We start from the raw sequence: 20590 nt of genomic DNA, 5'->3' as shown, positions 1-20590 counted from the left end.
CACAGTGCCTCTTCCTCATTTCTCAGTGAGCTCCCATTATGCCTCCTCTCTACCCCTGTGCCACACACACTGTCGCCTCCTGCCCTCTTTTGGAAGCATGAGGCTGGGGGCCACAGAGGGAAGGTGGCCCCTCTGGAATGCTCCAGGTCTCCTCAGTGGATGGGAGGGGCATTGGGCTGAAGAGCTCAGCCCAGGGGTGTGCATCTGGGAGCCTGCCAACCACAGCGCCCACCTCTCCACCCAGCCGAGGGCATCATCACAAGAACCAGCCTTGGCCCAGGAGATTCAGTCAGAACAACTCGTTTATTTGGCAAATTCCACTCCCAAGGGTCTAGCTGGAAGCCTTGTTAGGATTTGCTCATGGGTGCAGGGTATTTCTGCAACATTGAACGCAGATCAAGAATGAAATTCCTCCCTGGAGGGTACCTAGGAGAACTTTCGGGCTTATTAAAATCACAGCAGTGGGGAGATCACTTCACTTCACAAAAGCAAACAGCGAGGTCACTTAAAAATTGTTGCCTCTTTTCCTCGCATTAAAAAGAAAAGCCGTGCTTGCTTGGAGCCGCGGCTATCCTGATTTCCAGCCTGCCAGGCAAAGGGACGACTTAACATGGACAACCATCTGATTGTCATCCAGAAATCCAGAAAAGTTTCTGGGTAAAATCATGGTGGGAAAAGAGAGTTTTTGGCTCTGCGTCTTCAGTACGATACAGCCATGTGGAGGGAGGCGCTCCGCACGCCTGTGCCTGCCTCGCAGCGGTGAGTTTGAACTCTCCAGCTTTGTGCTGTAAGTTTTCAATTAGGTTGCCCGGGTCCAAGATTAGTCAGAAACGCTGCAGTAAAACTTAATCCAATCATCCTGATGCTTCTCCAAACATGATTTATCTTATGATCATCAGTATGTCGATGAAAGGGGAAAACGCCAGTTCACTTTTTTTCCCTTGCTGTGATTCATGTGTCCATTATCCCAGAATCTGAGTCCTGTTTCAGTTTGGCAATAGCTTCCTTTGGCATTCTATTTTTGTATGATCATTAGCATTCCTTTTTTCCTAAGCTTTCATAACATACAAGTCAGCCTTTTATATCCTTCCCCAGAAGGGCTGGAGATCTCGTAAGCTCCTGCTGTAAGCAGGGCCTGCCTAACCTTAAATGTGAAACATGTTTTAGTGCTGAAGTCATTCCTCAAAACACCACGTGAACTTGGGAGGCTGCAGCTCACAGAATTCAATGTGCTCAGTGGAGAGGCTGGTGGGAAGGACAAAGAAACTGGGGACTGCCTGAGCCACACACATGAGCTCCTCTCCTGTGCTGAGGAGGCCAGCTGGACAGAGGTGTCGCCTTGCTCTTACGGCCCATCAGTGAGGAGCAAAGCATAGAGTTCAAGTCTTGACTCCATTGCTAACTAGCCAGGAGATCTTGAGCAAGCGGCCCCACCTGCAGTGGCTTAGTTTCCTCATCTCTCACATGAGTCTTCCTGACGGATGGTTTTGAGAATCAAATGTCATAATGAGCCTGAAATGCTGACTATCTGGCCAGGCAGGTTGGATACATTCGACTTCCCCGTAGTGAGCACCTACTATGTGCTAGTCCTGGAGGTGCAGGGATGGAAGTTGTGGTTCCTCCCTCCTGGGAGCTCCCAGTCTAACTCAGCAGTTACCAGTCGGAGCGATTCTGCCCCAGGAGACATTGGGCATCATCTAGAGACATTTCTGGCTGTCGCGATTTGACGTCGGGGAATTGCTGCTGGCATCCAGTGGACAGAGACCAGGGATGCTGCTAAATGCCCTGTAATGCCCAGGGCAGCCCCGCCCCACAGCAAAGGATTCTCCAGGCCCAAATGTCAGTAGTGCCGAGACTGAAACCCCGGTCCAACTGAAGAGCTGCACAGGTGAACAGGCCATTGAAATTCAATATGGTGGGGGTCTTAGTAGCAGGGTGAACTCAGGGAGCAGAGGGACCGCCCCTTGTTTACTCCAACTTAGTCACTGGGTCAAACTTATTATGATACCCACGAGGCTCCCAGTCCCTGCCCATTTTTCAGGACAGCTGAGATGGTTCAAGCCCAGTTTAGCTCCCAAGACAACTCCTTCCACGACCCCCATACTGCCATCGAAGAAAAATCTGCCACAACGTGTGCGAAGTATAACAGCTGCTATGCGCCAGGCACCATGCTCTCCCTACCCCCGCCTCCCTGCGCAGTCAATAGCTAGTGTATGGACAGCCTGGAGCCCCCAAAGCTGAGCCTTGGCCATGATCCCATGCAATGTCTCCATAAAGACGCTTTACCCCAAGTCTTCCAGAATCATGCGGTACCCAGAGCCCTGAGGAAAGTTCTGGGAAGAATTCCTTCCCCCCTCTATAGGGACCTCAGACAGAAGGAGTAGTGGACGGTGGCTCTGTTAACTGAGGCTCAGAATAGCCTGCTCCTCTCTACGTCACTGCTGGGACCCAGCTTCCTGCAGCGTGGCACTTCTCAGAGTGGGGTTCCGCAAAGGCAGCACCAGCATCACCTGAGGACTTGTTAGATTTGCAAAATCTGAGACCCCCAAGACCTGCTGCCACAGAAACCCTGGGAATAGGGCCCAGAAGCCTGTGCTGTGAAGAGCCCTGTGGGTGAGTCTGATGCAGGCTAGAGTGCTAGAACATGCCTGTGGAAGGCAAACCCCTGCGGTCCGTCAGGTAAGCCCCTTCACTGCTGACAATGTGGGGCTGAGTGCAGCTGGGTTCCCCGGTAGCCCTCTGAATACAACCTCTCCCGCCTGCCTGGGAAATTCACCTTCAACTCCATGAAGCCTCAGCTCCCCTCTGCAAAAAGCACAGAATTGCTTTAAAGATAAACCATGTGGCAATCATGAACATGAAATTATTAGGTTGGTGCAAAAACCGCAATTACTTTTGCACCAACCTGATACATCCAGCCCCCTTAGTTGAAGGCTGTAAGTGGAAGAAGTTCACTGTAGCTCCTCTGTTTTGGTAAGAAGCAACATTGAATCAGTGCCGGCAGCAAGCAGGAAACATTTAAAATGGACGCCAATGAGTCAAAACACGGCGTGCTAAAAATGCTGTGACTGCATTGGAAATGCGCATAAAGCTTAAAACGACAGAGACTGGAAAAATGCATTCCATCTCCATCTGGCAGGTTAAAAAAATAAAAAAATCAAAAACTGGAATGCTGGGCGGGCTATCTTGAGTTAGGTGGTAGTTGAAGGAGTTATACATTTGTGAAAATTCATTGAGATGAATGAATACACTTAAGATGTGTATGTAAAGATTATAAACTGACCAGGCCCTGTGGCTCGTGCCTGCAATCCCAGCACTTTGAGAGGTTGAGGCTTGAGGATGACTTGAGCTAGGAGTTCAAGACTAGCCTGGGCAACATAGCAAGGCCCTGTCTCTACAAAAAAATTAAAAAACTGTTCTGGGCATGGTGGTGCTCGCCTGTAGTCCCAGCTACTCAAGGGGCTGAGATGGGAGAATCCCTTGGGCACAGGAGGCTGAGGCTGCAGGGAGCCGTGATTGAGCCACTGCACTCCTCCCTGGACAACAGAAAGATCCTTTCTCACAAAAAGGAACATAAAATATGTCTATATGTCTATAAACATTAAAAAAAACTTTCTGTACTTTAGTTTGTATGTCATACTTTAAAGAATTTCAGGTTGACAAAAAACAGCAGGGAAATGCATTGTTGAGGGAAAAGCAGGGAGACTTTGAGGCTTCCAGGAGGTAGTAGAGGCACAGCGCGTACTGGAAACGGAAGGGGTGGAGAATGGCCTCAGCGAGCACGGAGCAGTCTCACCGCTAGTGATGAGCTTCTGAGTGTGTGGTCAAGGCAGAACTAGGTAGGGACGGGTAACAGTTTTGACAATTGCAGCACAGCCCTGAATCTGAGAAAGCCAGAAGGAAACCATCATGAGGACTTCTTGGGTGAAAAGGAGCACGGTAACCAGACTTCCAGACTTTATTTACAGCTGGGCATTAGAGCCAGCACCTAGTCTCAGAAGTTTGTGGAGTGAGTTAGAAGCTGCCTGGGAGTTGAGCAAGATTGACTCAAACTTCAGTTCCAAGCCCTGGGACAACCTAATGCTGTCTCAGAAAGTCTATAACTTCCCCATAAAGGTTGTGGTTTTTTTTTTTTTCCCCTCTTTTTAAAATTTCTTACAAAATGAATACACATTATTTTTAGAACAGTTTTAGATTTACAGAAATACTGACCACAGCCTTTTTAGACTGGCTTCTTTCACTTTGCAGTCAATATGCAATGAGGGCTCCTCCCTGTCTTCACAGTTCTGTGGTTTTCTTCTTGGTGCTCAATAATATTCCATTTTATTGATGTACCCGTTTGGTTGTACATCCGCCTATTAAAGAACATCTTGGTTTCTTCCAGTTTTTGGCAATTATGAATAAAATTGCTATAAGCACCTTTGCACAGGTCTTTGGATGGATATACAATTTTCAGTTCAACTGGGTAAGTTCCTTAGGAGCACAATTGCTAGATTGTAGGGTAACACTATATTTAGCTGTCCTGTTGCCGTGAACCCTCGTCAGCACTTGAAATGATCAGACTTTTAGATTTTAGCTGTTGTAACAGGTGAGTAGTGGTGTCTCACCGCTGTTTGAATTACAATTCCATTGTGACAAATGGATACGAGCATCTTTTTGCACGCTCATTTGCCATCTGTACATCTTATTTCAGGAGATATCTGTTCAGATCTTTTGTCCATTTCTAAGTTGAGTTGTTTTCTTAGATTTGAATTTTAAGAGTTCTTTGTACATTTTGTTCTTTATAAGTTATGTATTTTGCAAATATTTTTCTTCCAGTTTGTGACTTGTTTTTTTTCTGTCTTAATAGTGTCTTTAGCATAGCAGAAGTTTTAAATTTTAAGGAAGCCTAAACTATTAACTTTTCTACCATAGATTGTGTTTTTGGTGTTGTATCTAAAAACTCATTGCCAAACCCCAGGTCACCTAGATTTTTCTCCTATGTGGTAGTCTAGAAATTTTATAGTTTTATATTTTATATTTAGCTCTATGACCATTTTGAGTTAATTTTTTATGCCTTTATGAAAGGCATAAAGTTTGTGTCTACATTTTTTTTTTGCATATGGATGTCAAATTGTTCCAGTGTTATTTTTTAATAGAATTTGCTTTCTCTATTGAATTGCCTTCGCGCGATTTGTGTGGGTCTATTCTACATCACTGATCTATTTGTCTATTCTTTCAGCAGGACCAATTGCCGTGGATGCTGCAGCTTTACAGTCAGTCTTGAAGCTGGGTACTGGCAGTCTTCTGACTTTGTTCTCCTTCAGTAATGCGTTGATGCTTCTGAGTGTTTTGAATTTTCATGTAAGCTTTAATCATTTTATTAATATCCACAAAATAACTCACTGGGAATTTGATTGGGATTACACTAAATGCATAGCTCAAGTTGCTAAGAATTGAGATCTTAACAATTTTGAATCTTTCAATACATAAATATGAATTATATTTCCATTTATTTAGAACTTCTTTGATTTCTTTTATCAGATTTTTATAGTTTTCACCATATAGATCTCATACATATTTTGTTAGATTTGTACTGAAGTATTTAGTTTTTATACTCACATAAATTGTTTTGTTTTTAATTTCAAATTCTAATTGTTCATTGTGGGTACATGGGAAAGCAATTGATTTTTGCATATTAACTTTATATTCTGTAACCTTGTTATAATTAGGTACTAGTTCCAGGGTTTTTGTTGTTGATTCTTTGGGATAATTTATTTACATAGACAATCATATCGTCTGAGAATAAAGAGTTTTATTTCTTCCTTCTCAGTCTGTTCAGCTTTATTTCTATTTCTTGTCTTATTGCACTAGCTAGGACTTCTGGTATAAATGTTAAACATAAATATGGATATTGGTTTTGTCAACAGCTTTTTTCTTCATCAATTGATATGATTATATAATCATTCTTTTTTTTTTTTTTTGAGATGGAGTGTCGCTCTGTCACACAGGCTGGAGTGCAGTGGTGCCATCTCGGCTCACTGCAACCGCTGCCTCCTGGGTTCAGGCAATTCTCCTGGCTCAGCCTCTTGAGTAGCTGGGACTATAGGCACCTGCCACCACACTCGGCTAATTTTTGAGTTTTTAGTAGAGATGGGGTTTCACCATTTTGGCCAGGGCTGTTTCGATCTCCTGACCTTGTGATCCACCTGCCTTGGCCTCCCAAAGTGCTGGGGTTACAGGCGTGAGCCACTGTGCCAAGCCAATCATTCTTCTTTCGCAGTTGATGTGATGAATTACAAACATTTTTGAATGTTGAATCAGCTTTGAATATGTGGAATAAATTCCACTTCATTGTGATGTTTAATTCATGTCATGCACTGTTGGATTTGATTTGTTAAAGTTTTTTTCTTTTTTTTATGAGACAGAGTCTTGCTCTGTTGCCGAGCTGAAGTTCAGTGGTGCCATGTCAGCCCACTGCAAACTCTGCTGCCTGGGTTCAAGTGTTTCCCCTCTCAGCCTCCTGAGTAGCTGGGACTATAGGCACGCACCACCATGACTGGCTAATTTTTTGTATTTTAGTAGAGACGAGTTTCACCATGTTGGTCAGGATGGTCTCCATCTCCTGACCTCGTGATCTGCCCGCCTTGGCCTCCCAAAGTGCTGGGATTACAGGCTTGAGTCACGGTACCTGGCCTTGATTTGCTAAAGTTTTATTGAGAATTTTTGTGCCTATGCATAGGACCTATCGATCTGCAGATTATTGTAATTCTTTATTTTTGGTAGTAGGGTAATGTTAGCTTTGTAGAATACATTAGAGAGCGATTCTTCCTCTTCTATTTTCTGGAAGAGTTTGTAGAGAATTGGCAGTAGGTCTTTCTTAAATGTTTGGTAGAATTCATCGGTGAAACCAGCTAGATCTGGTGCTGTCTTTTTAGAAGACTGTCATTTATTCATTCATTTAAAAATATTTATAGGCTTATTCAGATTATTTATTTCTTCTTGTGGGAATTTTGTTAGTTTGTGTCTTATAAAACTACGAAACTCTGATAAAACACATCTCATCTTAATTATGAAATTTGTGGGCAAAGAGTTGTTCTTAGTATTTCTTTATTATCCTATAATGTGTGTGAGATCAGTGGGATGATCTTCTTTTGTTTATGAGATTAATAAGATGTGTCTTCTCTCTTCTTTTTCTTGGTTAGCCTGACTAGAGGTTTGTCACATTTTTTGATTTTTCAAAGAACCCACTTTTGGTTTTGTTGATTTTCTTTCTTGATTTCCTGTTTTCAATTTTACTGATTTCTCCACTAATTTGTGTTATTTCTTTTCTTCTTCTTACTTTGGAATTCATTTGTTCTTCTTTTCGTAAGTTCCTAAAGGGGAAGGTTAGGTTGCTTACTTTAGGTATTTCTTCCTTTTCAATATGTGCATTAACTGCTGTCGAGTTTCTTCCGAGCACTGCTTTCACTGCATTCCCCATGTCTTGATGAGTTGTATTTTCATTTATTTCAAAATAGTTCTCTTTAGACTTCTTGTTTGACACATGCTGTTTACTTATTTATTTGTTAGCTGTCTTATTTATTTGCCAGCAAGTTGATTCTTTGTCTACAAAGTCCTCACGGGCAAGCACCGTTGGCTTAGCTCTCATCTCCGCAGTGCACTCCCGAGCTCTAAGGAAGCTTCCCTTCTTCGGAGCTACCCGACCTTTCTTCTGGGCAAGGGATGTTATGGAATGGTTCCACCTCTTCTTTTAGCTTCTTTCTTGGGCTTCTCGCAGACTGCATTTTGCCATATAGCAGTGTGAGTTTTCTTAGACATCTCTGCTGTTGTGTCTGGAGGTAATGTTGTTCTTGATGTATTCTTCTTGTAAGCATCTTGATCTTCTTTGATGAGGTAGCAGTGTCATCTAAAATGTTCTGACCCATGAGACACATATGCTGTTTAGAGGAAGGTTGTTTGATTTCCAAACATTCTGGGATTTTTCCAGTTTTTTTTTTTTATTATTATTGATTTCTAGTTTAACTCCCTTGTATCTAGAGGACATACTTTGTAAGATTTCTATTTTTAAATATATGTTAAGGTGTGCATTATGGCATGAACTGTGGTCTACCTGGGTAAATGTTCCATGTGAGCTTGAGGGAAATGTCTATTCTACTGTGGTTAAGTGAAGTCTTCTATAAATGTCAATTAGAGCTGGGTGCTGTGGCTCATGCCTGTAATTCCAGCAGTTTGGGAGGCTGAGGCAGGCGAATCACCTGAGATCAGGAGTTTGAGACCAGCCTGACCAACATGGTAAAACCCTGTCTCTACTGGAAATACAGAACAATTAGCCAGGCATGGTGGCACACAAATGTAATCCCGGCTACTGGGGTGGCACTAAGACAGCAGAATCGCTTGAACCCAGGAGGCGGAGGTTACAGTAAGCCAGACAAGATTGTGCCATTGCAGTCACGCCTGGGCGACAGAGTGAGACTACATCTCAAAAAAAAAAAATGTCAATTAGATCCAGCTGATTAATTGTAGCTCAGTTCAACGCTGCTTCACTGATTTTCTGTCTGCTGGATCTGTCAATCGCTGAAAAAGGGATGCTGAAATCTCCAACTGTGTTAGTGGATTTCTGTTTTTCCCTACAATTCTATCAGTTTTGCCTCATTCAGGAATGTTAGGAGAATAGATCCCTTTATCATCATGTAGTGCCCTGATTTTCCTGTGTTAATTTTCCTTATTCTGAATTCTACTTTATTTGAAATTAATATGGGTACTATTCATTTCTTTTTATTAATGTTAGCATGGTGTACGTTTCTCCATCCATTCATTTATCTGTGTGTTTACATTTTTTTTTCTTTTTGAGACAGAGTTTTGCTCTTGTTGCCCAACCTGGAGTGCAATGGTGCGAGCTCGGCTCACTGCAACCTTTGCCACCCGGGTTCAAGCGGTTCTCCTGCCTCAGCCTTCCGAGTAGCTGGGATTACAGGCACCTGCCACCACACGCGGCTAATTTTTGTAGTTTTTAGTAGAGACGGGGTTTCACCATGTTGGCCAGGCTGGTCTTGAACTACTAACCTTGTGATCCACCTGTCTCGGCCTCCCAAAGTGCTGGGATTACAGGTGAGCCACCACACCCAGCCTTGTGTGTTTACATTTAAAGTGGCTTTCTTACAGACAATATATAGTTGGGTCTGGCTTCTTAATCTACTCTGACAACCTTTTAACTGGTATATTTAGATCATTCACATTAACAGAGATCATTGATGATATAGTTAGATTAATATCTACCGTGTTCATGATTATTTTCTTTAATTTACATGTTCTTTGTTTCATTTTTTTAAATCTTGCCGTCTTTTTTTGCTTTCTCTGTTTTAAATGAGCATTTTGTAGAATTAAATGTTCTCTCCTCACTTAGCATGTCCATTATATACTTTTTTTTTTAGTGGTTGCCACGGAGTGTGCAACATACGTTTATAATGGATCTCGTTTGCTTCCAAATCACACTATATAGCTTTGTGGCAGTTAGGTGTCTTAAAAGCGAGCACTCTCCATTTCTTCCTCTCATCCCTTATAACATTGCTGTCATCAATTTCAATTATCTATGTTATAATCACAAACTACATGATTAATTATTACTGAGAGCAAACCATTACCTACCAGATCAGTTAAAAATAGGGGAAAGAAGAGATTTTATTTTATCTTCATTTATTCCTAATACTTTTTTCTTTATGTAGATCTGAATTTCTGACCTATATGATTTTTCTTCTCCCTGAAAGAGTTAAGATTTTGCGGAGGGCAGGTTTGCTGACTTCTGTTTTTGTTTGTCTGAGAAAGCCTTTATTTCTCCTTCACGTTTTAAGGGTAATTTCTCTGGACATAGAATTCTGGTTTGGTGGTTTCTTTCTTCCAAAGCTTTACTCTCCTCTTTTCTTACTTACATGGTTCTGAAGAGGAGTCTGATGTAGTTCTTCTCTTTGTTCCTCTATAGGTAATGTGCATCTTTTCCTCCTTTTTTTTTTTTTAAACTGTGGCTTCCTTCAAGATTTTTTTCTTGTCATTGGCTTTCTGCAATTTGAGTGTGATATGTATAGGTAGACATTCTGGTATTTATCCTGCTTTGTGTTCTCTGAGCTTCTTGGATGTGTGGTTTTGTGTCTGTCATTAACTTTGGAACATCCTCAACCACTATGACTTCAAATAGATCTTTTGCTCTTTCCTCTCTTCCTGGGATTCTCATTGTGTGTATATTACACCTTTTGCAATTACCTCACAGTGTTTGGATTCGTCTGTTTTCTAAAATTCATTTTTCTGTCTGCATTTCAGTTTTGGAAGTTTCTATGAACATTTCTATCAGCCTCACTGATTTCTTCCTTATTCTGTGTTTTCTAAAATTCATTTTTCTCTCTGCATTGCCATTTTGGAAGTTTCTATGAACATTTCTATCAGCCTCACTGATGTCTTCCTAAGCCGTGTTCAGTCTACAGATAAGCTCAGCAAAAGGCATTCCTCACTGCTGCTATGGTGCCTTTGACTCCTGGCACTTCCTTCTGATTCCTTCTTAGAGTTTTCACGTCTCTGCCTACAGGGCTGACTTGTTCCCGCGTGTTGCTACTTTTTCCGTTAGAGCCCTTACCATTTCAATCAGCCATCTATGAGAATTCCAAAGTCTGTAGTTCTGATGCTTGATTTGTCTTTTTAGTTCTGTTTTTTCTTGCCCTTTGAAGTTTTTGATAGTGTTTCCAGTTACAGGAATGGATGCAAACAGGCCCTAGTGTGAGGTAATCTCACTAAGTGGGCTAGAAGCCAAGTGATGCTTAATGCTTGCTGTAGCTTCCGAAGCTATGAACATGGGAACATGATGCATATGTACATGACACAAGTGTTCGTGTGCACATATGTTTTTATTTTTCTTGGGTGTACACCTAAGAGTGGAATCTCTGGTAACTCTGTGTTGAGCCATTTGAGGAACTGCCAGACTATTTCCTACCGTGGCTGCAGCATTTTACAACCCCACCTGCAATAGATAAGGTTGATTTTGCTCTTCCCCCTTTATCCAGGGTCTTAAGGCAATAGGTCTTAAGGTAATAGGTAGTAGGGTAGTAAAGTCCTTTTCCAGGGTCTTAAGGTTAAGTTGTTAATTTAGGGTCTGTCCCTCCTCTTTGCTCGGTTGGATTCTTAGAGGGATGAAGAGAGGAGGGTGCATGCGGATAAGGGGCCAGGGCAAACTGGCGTGTGGGTGGCCACTCCTCCCAGGCCCTGCCATGCCTGTTCTTCTGCTTGGTTCCCCTACGCCACTGACAGTGTTTACCTTTCTCCTGGGAGCTCACTGACACTCTACTAGGCGGAAGGCGACTCTGCAGCCACCAGAGCTGCTCTAACCACACGCGGCCTTCCAGTGCTTGTCTTTCTCTTAACGCAAGGTGTTTTCCTTATTACACATTGTGTATTCTTTTCTTAGAGAACGTGATCTGAGCTGCATGATATAAGAAGGAATAACACGGGAGTGGGATGACCTCTGGAGTTGTGCCGGTGTAGTAACTGGATGCATTTAACAATGCCACAGCATTTTGGAGAGTGGGGCTTCTTCTGGACTTCTTTTCTTCAGCCTTGTTATCGTTGGCACTGAAAAATAGGAAGCACAGCTGAGTGCTGCATGTGCCTCCCCAAACCCTCTCCTTCAAGAGAATATTTTCAAATATTCAAGGAATATTTTCTTAGGGCTCTTCCGTCTCAGCAGGACTTCTCAGGATGCAGATCCTGCTGGAGTAAGCGTCCTACGATGGATCTCCACAACATCCATCCCAGAGACTGGGAGTCCTGGCCTGCGGGCAGCAGGGGCCACTCCAGGCCCCATCTCCCACGGAGACAAACCTGCTCAACTGTCACTTGGCAGTCAGAGTTAGCTGAAAATCGGACGCTTTGTTTTGAAATTCCTGCTGTTTCTGTTGGAGATTCATGGAAGGTGTCAGTTTCTTGGTGATAGCAGGGGTGATGTGGAGGACAGCTCAAGAACCTTGAGAGGAATCATTGTTCAAAATCTAAGTAAGCGAAACTGCTATTTCCCCTGCTGCAGACCTGCCTTCTTTTGCCTATACACGGTTACCTGGATTGCCCATGGGAATGCCTAGAACAAATTAGGTGAGGTTTGGCAGTGTGTGTTCTGGGAAAGTTATATTTGGAGTCTTACTAGCTGTATTAATCCGTTCTCATGCTGCTAATAAAGACATACTCAAGACTGGATAACTTATAAACCTCAATTTATGAGGTTTAACCCACTCACACTTCAGCATGGCGGGGAGGCCTTGGGCACCTTACAATCATGGCGGAAGGGGAAGCAAACGTCCTTCTTCACATGGTGGCAGGGGAGAGAAGTGCCAAGAGAAAAGGGGCAAAGCCCCTTATAAAGCCATCGGACCCCATGAGAACTCACTCACTGTCACGAGAACAACAGCGTGGGAGTAACCACCCCTGTGATTCAATTACCTCCCAATTATGGGACTACAATTCAAGATGAGATTTGGGTGGGGACACAGCCAAACTGTATCAGGAGCCAATCCAGTTAAGCTGCAGAGTGTGTTCTAGAGACAGAGCCCTCTGGAGCCTGGGAGAAGGTGCCTGTCTTTGTGATTTCCCCCTTTGCTGTTTGATTGGAGCAAGCACAGTGGGGTTGGAACTCAGGCTCTTGTAGCTGACTTTTGCGTTTGCAGATTCTGAGTTTTTATTCACTCTGTTTCAGAGAGTGCACTTAGAGCCCCTGGGCCAGGGTAGGAGGTAGGGGAGGGCTTGCTAAAAGGCAGGGTTAGGGTATACTCCTCATGTGGACAGGATGGGCTGCTCCACCATGAAGCACAGAAAAACATGGCCACGAAGGTCAGGAAGTGTCACGGCAGATGGACCTCCCAGGGTCGGGAGCAGGGAGGAGAGAGACATGAGATTCCTGCTGTGTTTCAGAACTGGCAGAAGGAAGCCAAAGTCACCTGGAGACATTCAGTTCTCTCTCTCTCTCCTAGATGTTTGTCTCCCCCAAACCAACCAAGGCTTTATTAACCTTTCCTGAAAATAAAAACCAGTCTTGCTTTTATCATGTGGGGGCCAGAGGGAAGCATTCAAATAGAAGCCCTCATGCCAGTCTGTTAAATGAGGCTCCTTAACTGTTCCATGGAGTATGTCTGGTCCTCTCACCTCTCTGCTCAACAGCCTGCCTCTTACCCACCTGGAGGCTGGATCTACTGTCTGCCTCTCCTGCCACCAGACCTTGTCTTGTGCCCGGAAGGCCTCAGGCACGTGTGTGTGGACCCCACATTCCCACCCGCTAGAATGGCAAACATTACAAAGACCGTTTTAAGTTTTGTCAAGGATGTGAAGCAACTGAAACCCTTAGATGCTGCTGGTGGGGATGCAAATGGCACGGCCACTTTGGAAACAGTGTGGCAATTTCTAATGCAGTCCAGCATGCACCTGCCATGTCATCTAGCAGTCCCACTCCTAGGTGTGTGCCCAAGAGACACACAAGCTAGTGGACACAAACACTTGTACGTGAATGCATATAACAGCTCTCATCCTAATAACTGGATACAGTTAAAACTGGATATAGCCCAGACACCCCTCACCTGGGGAATAGGTGAGCACCCTGCAGTGTATCCACACAATGCAGCACCACTCACCCAGCAACGAAAAGAACAGGCTGCCCGTGCATCCGCGTGAGTGCACCTCCAGTGTTCGGTGTTACGTGAAAGCAGCCAGATCCCAAGCTGCACTGTATGTTTTCAACTCTGTTTATACGACATTCTGGAAGCGGTAGAACTATAGGAGCAGGGAGCAAGCTAGTGGTTAGTGGCAGCAAGGGGCAGAGGAGGGAACATTTCGGGTGATGAAACCATCTCATCTTGACTGTGGTGGTGGGTTCGTGACTGTGCACTTGTCAAAACACCGCAAAGAATGAATTTTACTGTATGTTAATTAAACATGTTAAAAAAATGTCAGATTGCTCTTTGGATAAAATCCAAAATTAGCTGCTCGGCCGCTGGAGATGCTCACCAGTGACTGGGCTTGCCAGCCTCTCCTCCTCTCTTACTGTTCCTCTCCAGCCACTGCAGGCCTCAGGGCCTTTGCATATGCTGCTTGGTCTATCTGGCTGACCTTTGCTACCCGCCATTTTACAGAATGGGCCCCCTTCCACCCATTCGACAGACACCTTGGTGTTCTCAGATCAGCACCTGCCACGCTAGGTCAGAGCAACCTCCTATTGCTTCCTTAGCCCGTGTTTGTCCCCTGTCGCCTGATTACACAGGTGACAAATTTGTGAATGCTGGACTCCCTCTAGAGTATAAGTGCCATGAAGGCAGGGATGGCATCTTTCTTTCCCACCACCCCGCCCGGCTTCCAGGGTGCCTTGCACAAACTCCATGCTCAGTAAATGTTAGCTGAGGAGATGCACCAATGACTCCGTCACTTTGTGGATAAAGGTCCTCCGAGGCCTGGTGACAGAGCCAGGGTGATCCCCTCGTCTCCAGGTCCGCCTCCCATCTTTTCCTCTTGCACAGCTGCCTCTCCAAGGAAGGGGCACAGAATGAAGGTCCTGCCTGATCAGAAGGGGCTACAGCCCTTAGGAGCTAGAGGTGAAAAGGATGGAGACTTCAACTGTCTCAAGAGCTTCCCATAGCTGAGCACCAGATTCTGGATTTCAAGAAGTTCAAACAAAGGAATTCCAGAAGTGCATAATTGTAGGCTTGGACTCCACATGAAAAGGAAGAGAGGCAGGGTGGAATTCCAATTCATAGGAGAGAAAACAGAGCTCCAGGGAAATAAGGAGCCTCTATTGACAGAGCTCCCACTAGGAAACCCCAGCGTCCACATACCCAGCGCTGTGGATGTATGTGGCTGTGGATTCACACGAATCCGCCTTCCCTGGGCTAAGCCAGGGACCCATGTGGCTCATCTGGCCCAGGAAGAGAATCCGGGTGAGACCACAGAACAGAGAAAAATTAACCAGCCTCAAAATCACACCAACCCAGGGTTCTGGCAATCGAGATAAGGAAATGGCCACTCAGGCAAAACCCCTACCAAACAGGTGAGGACACTAAGACGTGGGCAAAGTGACCTGCTCAGGGTCACATGGGTGGCCGGTAGCTGAACCAGGCTGGAGCCAGGTCTCCCGTTCAGCATGGCCTAGTCTACTGCGAGTACCAGGATTTGCCTGGTGCGGCCACAGCTGCTGACCGCCAGCACGGCCAACAGGCCACTCTGTAATAAGCCACCCCAAAACTCAGTGACTCACAATGACAATTGCTGATTTCTTGTGGTCACAGGGCTTGACAGGGCTTAGCAGGGCTGCTGTCACTTGAAGCATCTCACTGCAGAGGCAGTCCAGTGGGGCTGCCGAAAGGCTTGACTGGGCTGGACATCCAGCATGTTGCATGGACATGGCTGCCAGTTGACTCTGGCAGTCAGCTGAGAGCTCCACTGCGGTCACCACATGACCGCTCCACGTGGCGTGGGCTTCTCACAGCATGGCAGCTGTGCACTGAGAGGGAATGTCGCCAGAAGTCAGTGTTCTAAGAAACAGGAGTAGAAGTGGGCCAGGCCAGGTAAGGGCTGTGCCAGGGACGGCCGGGCATCCTCTCTGCTGCATGCCATTGGTTTAGGCAGCCGCAGGGCCAGCCCAGGGGCCAGGTAAGAGGAAGAGCATTCCAGCCCTTCACTGGGTGAGGGACAAGGTCAACTTCCAAAGAACCTACATAATGGAGGAGAGTGTTGTGGCTGTCTCTGGGAAAATGCCATCTGCCACCCTGGCCATGCAAACCAGACCAGGCAATCCACGTGACTGGACCCTTAGGAGAAAGCATAGAGCTCCTACCAACAGCCCTAGAGGGGACAAGCCAGGCCCACGTGCCAGCCAGGCTGGGCAGGCTGCTGTGGCTCGGGGGAAAAGCCTTGCTCTGGGAGCAGGAGATGCCCTTAGGGGCCTGACCCTGCCAAACGCTTGCTCTCTTGGGGCCTCAGATCCTCATCTGAAATGGGGGACCGGACCACACAGAGACCCCTCTGGGGACATTCGGTGATTCCGCTGAGTCAGTGGACTAATTGCTCATACAGACACACCCACTCAGCCCTTCACACAGCAGGTCAGCGGTATCTTCCAAGCCGCTGGTTTGAGTGGACACTGAAGGAGGCCAGGAAGCCCTGAACAAATCTGACGCCCCAGCCAAGGGCCCAGTCTGGAAGCTTAGGGCGTGTGTGAGTGGAGGCTCTCCACGTCTGCTGCAGAAACAGGGAGAGGGGAGAGGTGGGGAAGGGTGGGGGCCTCGGGGGAGCAGGTCCCAGCCGGGCAGCTCTGGGTAACTAACGTGCAGAGCAGGAGAGCGTGGGGCTGCATGGAGGTGTTAATGATTTCCTCCACCGCCGCGGGGGAAGCGGAGGGGCCGGAGCCCAGGCCTCGGCAGATAAGTGGCTTCGCATGGTGTTAAGTCCTGTATTTAACAGCTTGATTAATGGGCTGGAGGAGCGACTCGGCTAATGAAATGTGCAGGTGGCTGCTGGCGGTCGGGCCACGCATGCAACAGTGAACTTGGAGACATCAAACAGCCGGCGTGCCGGAACGCCCTGCACGGACCGCAAAGCCAGCCGCTGGTTTGCTTTATTTTTGATATTTTATTTTTTTAAAATTATTTTATTTTTCCATAAGTTGTTGGGGTGCAGGTGGTGTTTGGTTACATGAGTAAGTTCTTTAGTGGTGATTTGTGAGATTTTGGGGCACCCATCACCCGAGCAGTATACACTGCACCCCATTTGTAGTCTTTCATCCCTCGTTCCCCTCCCTCTCTTCCCTCAAAGACCCCAAAGTCCACTGTATCATTCTTACACCATTGTGTCCTCATAGCTTAGCTCCCACATATCAGCGAGAACGTACGATGTTTGGTTTCTCATTCCTGAGTTACTTCTCTTAGAGTAATGGTCTCCCATCTCATTCCGGTCACTGCAAATGCTGTTAATTTATTCCTTTTTATTGCTGCATGGTATTCCATAGCGTACATATATATACCACTGTTTTTTAATACACTCGTTGATCGATGGGCATCTGGGTGGGTGCCATGATTTTGCAGTTGTGAATTGTGGGGCTAGAAACATGCGTGTGCAGGTATCTTTTTCGAATAATGACTTCTTTTCCTCTGGGTAGATACCCAGTAGTGGGATTGCTGGACCAAATGGTCGTTCCACTTTTAGTTCTTTAGGGAATCTCCACACTGTTTTCTACAGCGGCTGTAATAGTTTATTCATTCATTCATTTATTCATTCTTAATGAGCACTTGGGACGGGCTGTGCTTCTTAGGAGTCAGCTGGAGCAGGGAGTGGTGAGATATGGTGCCAGATTTCTAGAAGCCCACAGACTAGTGACCATATGTCAAACAAAGTGTACTGGAAAATGACTGCCTTGTAACTGAAAGTGCTTTTCCCAACGTCAAAGAATTTCAGAGACTTGCACAATCCCAGGTGAAGGGAGGAGAAGCTTCCGTCCAGCCTGTCCGTGGATGTGCTGAAGGCTTCTGATGATTGAACTAAGAGCAGAGGGAGTTTCTTGTCACCATCAGGTGGTACTGTTCTCAGTCCCATGCTCCCGGGCCTCAGGTGCTGGCCTCGGAGCCTCCGGAGTCCGCACCACCTCTTGGTTGCCTAGACCTCGAGACTCTTCTGTGCTGTGGTTGTGCACCTCCCCCCGCCCTTCTGCCACCATCCCACTTTGGGCTACAGTTTCATCTCAACAAAGAAATATCCCCTGTTGGCCTCCCCCGCCGGGCACAGTGCTGTCTACCTCGCCCCTTGCTCTAAAGTCTCGAGTGTCTTCCCGTGACTGTGTGACCTTGGGGTGTCACCCCCCGTCATTGCCCATACTACCTCCTTCCCACCCACACTCCCAGCATAACCAGAAGCTCACTCACACTCGCGTCCTTCCTTACTGCAGGGCGCCCTCCTCAGAGGGTCCTCACGCTGCTGCCTGCTACCCAGGCTCCTTCAGAATCCCACTCCAGTTCCACCTCCTTCCTGAATCACAGCTGATGTTCACAGCAGTGAGGAATCCTGGTTATGTAAGGGACAGGAATGCCAGCAAGTCTCCTAGAGCAGCCCCTGGGAGGGAGGGAGGGAGTCGGGGCTGGGACCACCAGGCTCAACCCCTGGGACCCCGCAGGCAAGCGCGCTGATCTGGCTCAGGGCTCCAGGTGAGGAAGCACCTGCGGCTGAATTTTGCAGCGGTCTTTATGAGAGAACAGGGGAGCATGCCGTGCTCTCAGCATTCCAGATGAGCTGAGACGGTGATGGTGAGGAGGGCTCCCAGGTCCCAGGCATGTCTCGGAGACACTCTGTGTCTGCACGGTGGTGCAGTGACTCAGTGAGAAAGGCGCTTTCCTCCTCGTACAATCGATCAGGGTGAGTAGGAAGGGGAGGAAGTCTGTGCTGACCACACCAATGACACTCGTGGAGACCCTGCAGCCAGACACCAGGGTCCAGGCTCATGGCCTGAGTGTGTTGAGTGACATGAAATACACTAGGTGGGAGTTAAGGGGGCCTAGGCTCTGTTGCTGCAAGCCATGCCATGGGAGAAATCACTGAAACCAATGGTCCAGGCGGACCTGGGCTCTCATCTTCCCCTCACCCTCCAAGCACCCGCACTGCGGCTGCACCTCCCTCGTTTCCCCACACACCTGCCCCCCAGTGGGGACTGGCCGCCGCACCTGTTCTGTCCCACCAGTGTCCTCTCTGGCCTGAAGTCCGGTCCTGCCCCTCCAGCCCGTGCCCCCACTGTGACCAAATGATTCTTCCAAATGCACGACTGGTCCCATCCCCACCTTGCCCCTCATGAGCCTCCCAGTGCTCCTGAGATGACAGTGAGAACTTCTGACAGCTCTGGGTCTGCTGCAGCCTCTGCTCTCACTGCCTCCCGGTGCCCTGGCGCTGCCTGAGCCAGGCTGAGTTCCCCATGCTCCTGACACAGGCCTCTGGCTCTCTCACTGCCTGCGGGGGCCCTGAGCACGCAGGCCTGGCTGGTGGGCACTCGCTCCCCACCCCTCCTCCCTCTGAAGCCAGCTCTTCTCATCCCTCTGATCTCAGGTGGGCTCTTGATTCCTCTAGAAAACTTTCCCTCACCCCCAAGACTGGCCGAGGTATCTGCTCATCCTCCACGGTGCCTGGCACTGCCTGGGTCACAGGACGCACGGCTGGTGTTGCTTATGGAGCTATTTGTTCCCACTGGACAGCGAGCTTCCCAGGGCAGGGCCTCCTGCCTCAGGATGGAGTCTGCAAGCAAGGCTTGGAGACAGCTCTGGCCACGCACGTGCTCCTGCCTGTCTGCTTTGCCAGTGCAGTTCCACCAGCAGCCACTGCCCATCTGCCAGGCACTGGAGCCATGCTCAGAGTCACTGGCATGCTGAGATGGCAAAGCCCCTCCCTGACCCGGGGAGAGGGGCTGACCTGGAGAGGGCGGAAACTGGTGGGAATCACAGACATGATCAACACCCTGTGGACTCTAGCCTGCCCTCCTGGGTGTCCACAGAGCCTCTGTTCGTACAACTGCCCGCCAGAGAGCGCCTCCAAGGCCACACTGTGAGAGATCAGGGAAGGCCTCGGCTGGGTTCCTTGTTACTTTGAGACAGGACAGATTGTAAAGCAATGAATGAAGGTGTTCATCCACAGTGAGCGCTTCTGAGCTACAGTGGAGCAAGCAAAGGGTTTTGAGTCAGGAGCTGGGAGGGCAGATGCTGCCTGGTCCTGGCCCGTTATGTTGTGACCTCTAGCTTTGTCCCCCTGCCTCAGTCTGCGAGACCAAGGCGGGAAGCACAGGCCTTTCTGGGAGCGAGGACTTTGCTCCTCTCAAGGCCCAGCCCCACGCGTTCCTGCAGGTGCTTGCAAGGTCCTTGCTCTGCCATGCCCCGTAAAGCCTCAGCCGTTGCCAGTCACCCAGCCGTCACTCTGTAAATCTGCACGATGGCTCGGTGAGTTGTGAGGGGACGGCAGCTTTACGAGGTGCCACCTCTGTGACTAATAGGGCCAGGATGCTGTGCAGGTGGGAGTGGGGGGTTGGAGTATGAGAGAACAAACATTGGCGTGAGTGCACACTCACATGTCATATACAAGCATGCACACACACACATATACACATGTACACACATACACATGCACAATGCACACTCACACGTCACTTATACACATGCATACACACATACACACAGGTACACACGCATATACACATGCACAATGCACACATCGTACACGTGCATGCACACATATACACATGTACAATGCACACTCACATATATACACATGCATATACACATATACACTTGTACACATGCATACACATGTATACACATAAGCATGCACAATGCACACTCACATCACATATACACATGCATACACACACCTACACATGTACACACATATACACATGCACAATGCACACACACGTACCCACACATTCACATGCACATATATGCTACACACACATATACACACACATACACAGGTACACGCACATGCACATACACACATATACACGTACATATGCATATACTTGCTCACACATATATGCATGCATACGTATATACATATACACACACAGACACACATA

The sequence above is a fragment of the Sapajus apella genome, unplaced genomic scaffold (assembly GCF_009761245.1).
Source record: "Sapajus apella isolate SASKATOON/1434 unplaced genomic scaffold, GSC_monkey_1.0 scaffold10, whole genome shotgun sequence".
Lineage (NCBI taxonomy): Eukaryota > Metazoa > Chordata > Mammalia > Primates > Cebidae > Sapajus > Sapajus apella.
Note: the sequence above shows the minus strand (reverse complement) of the source record.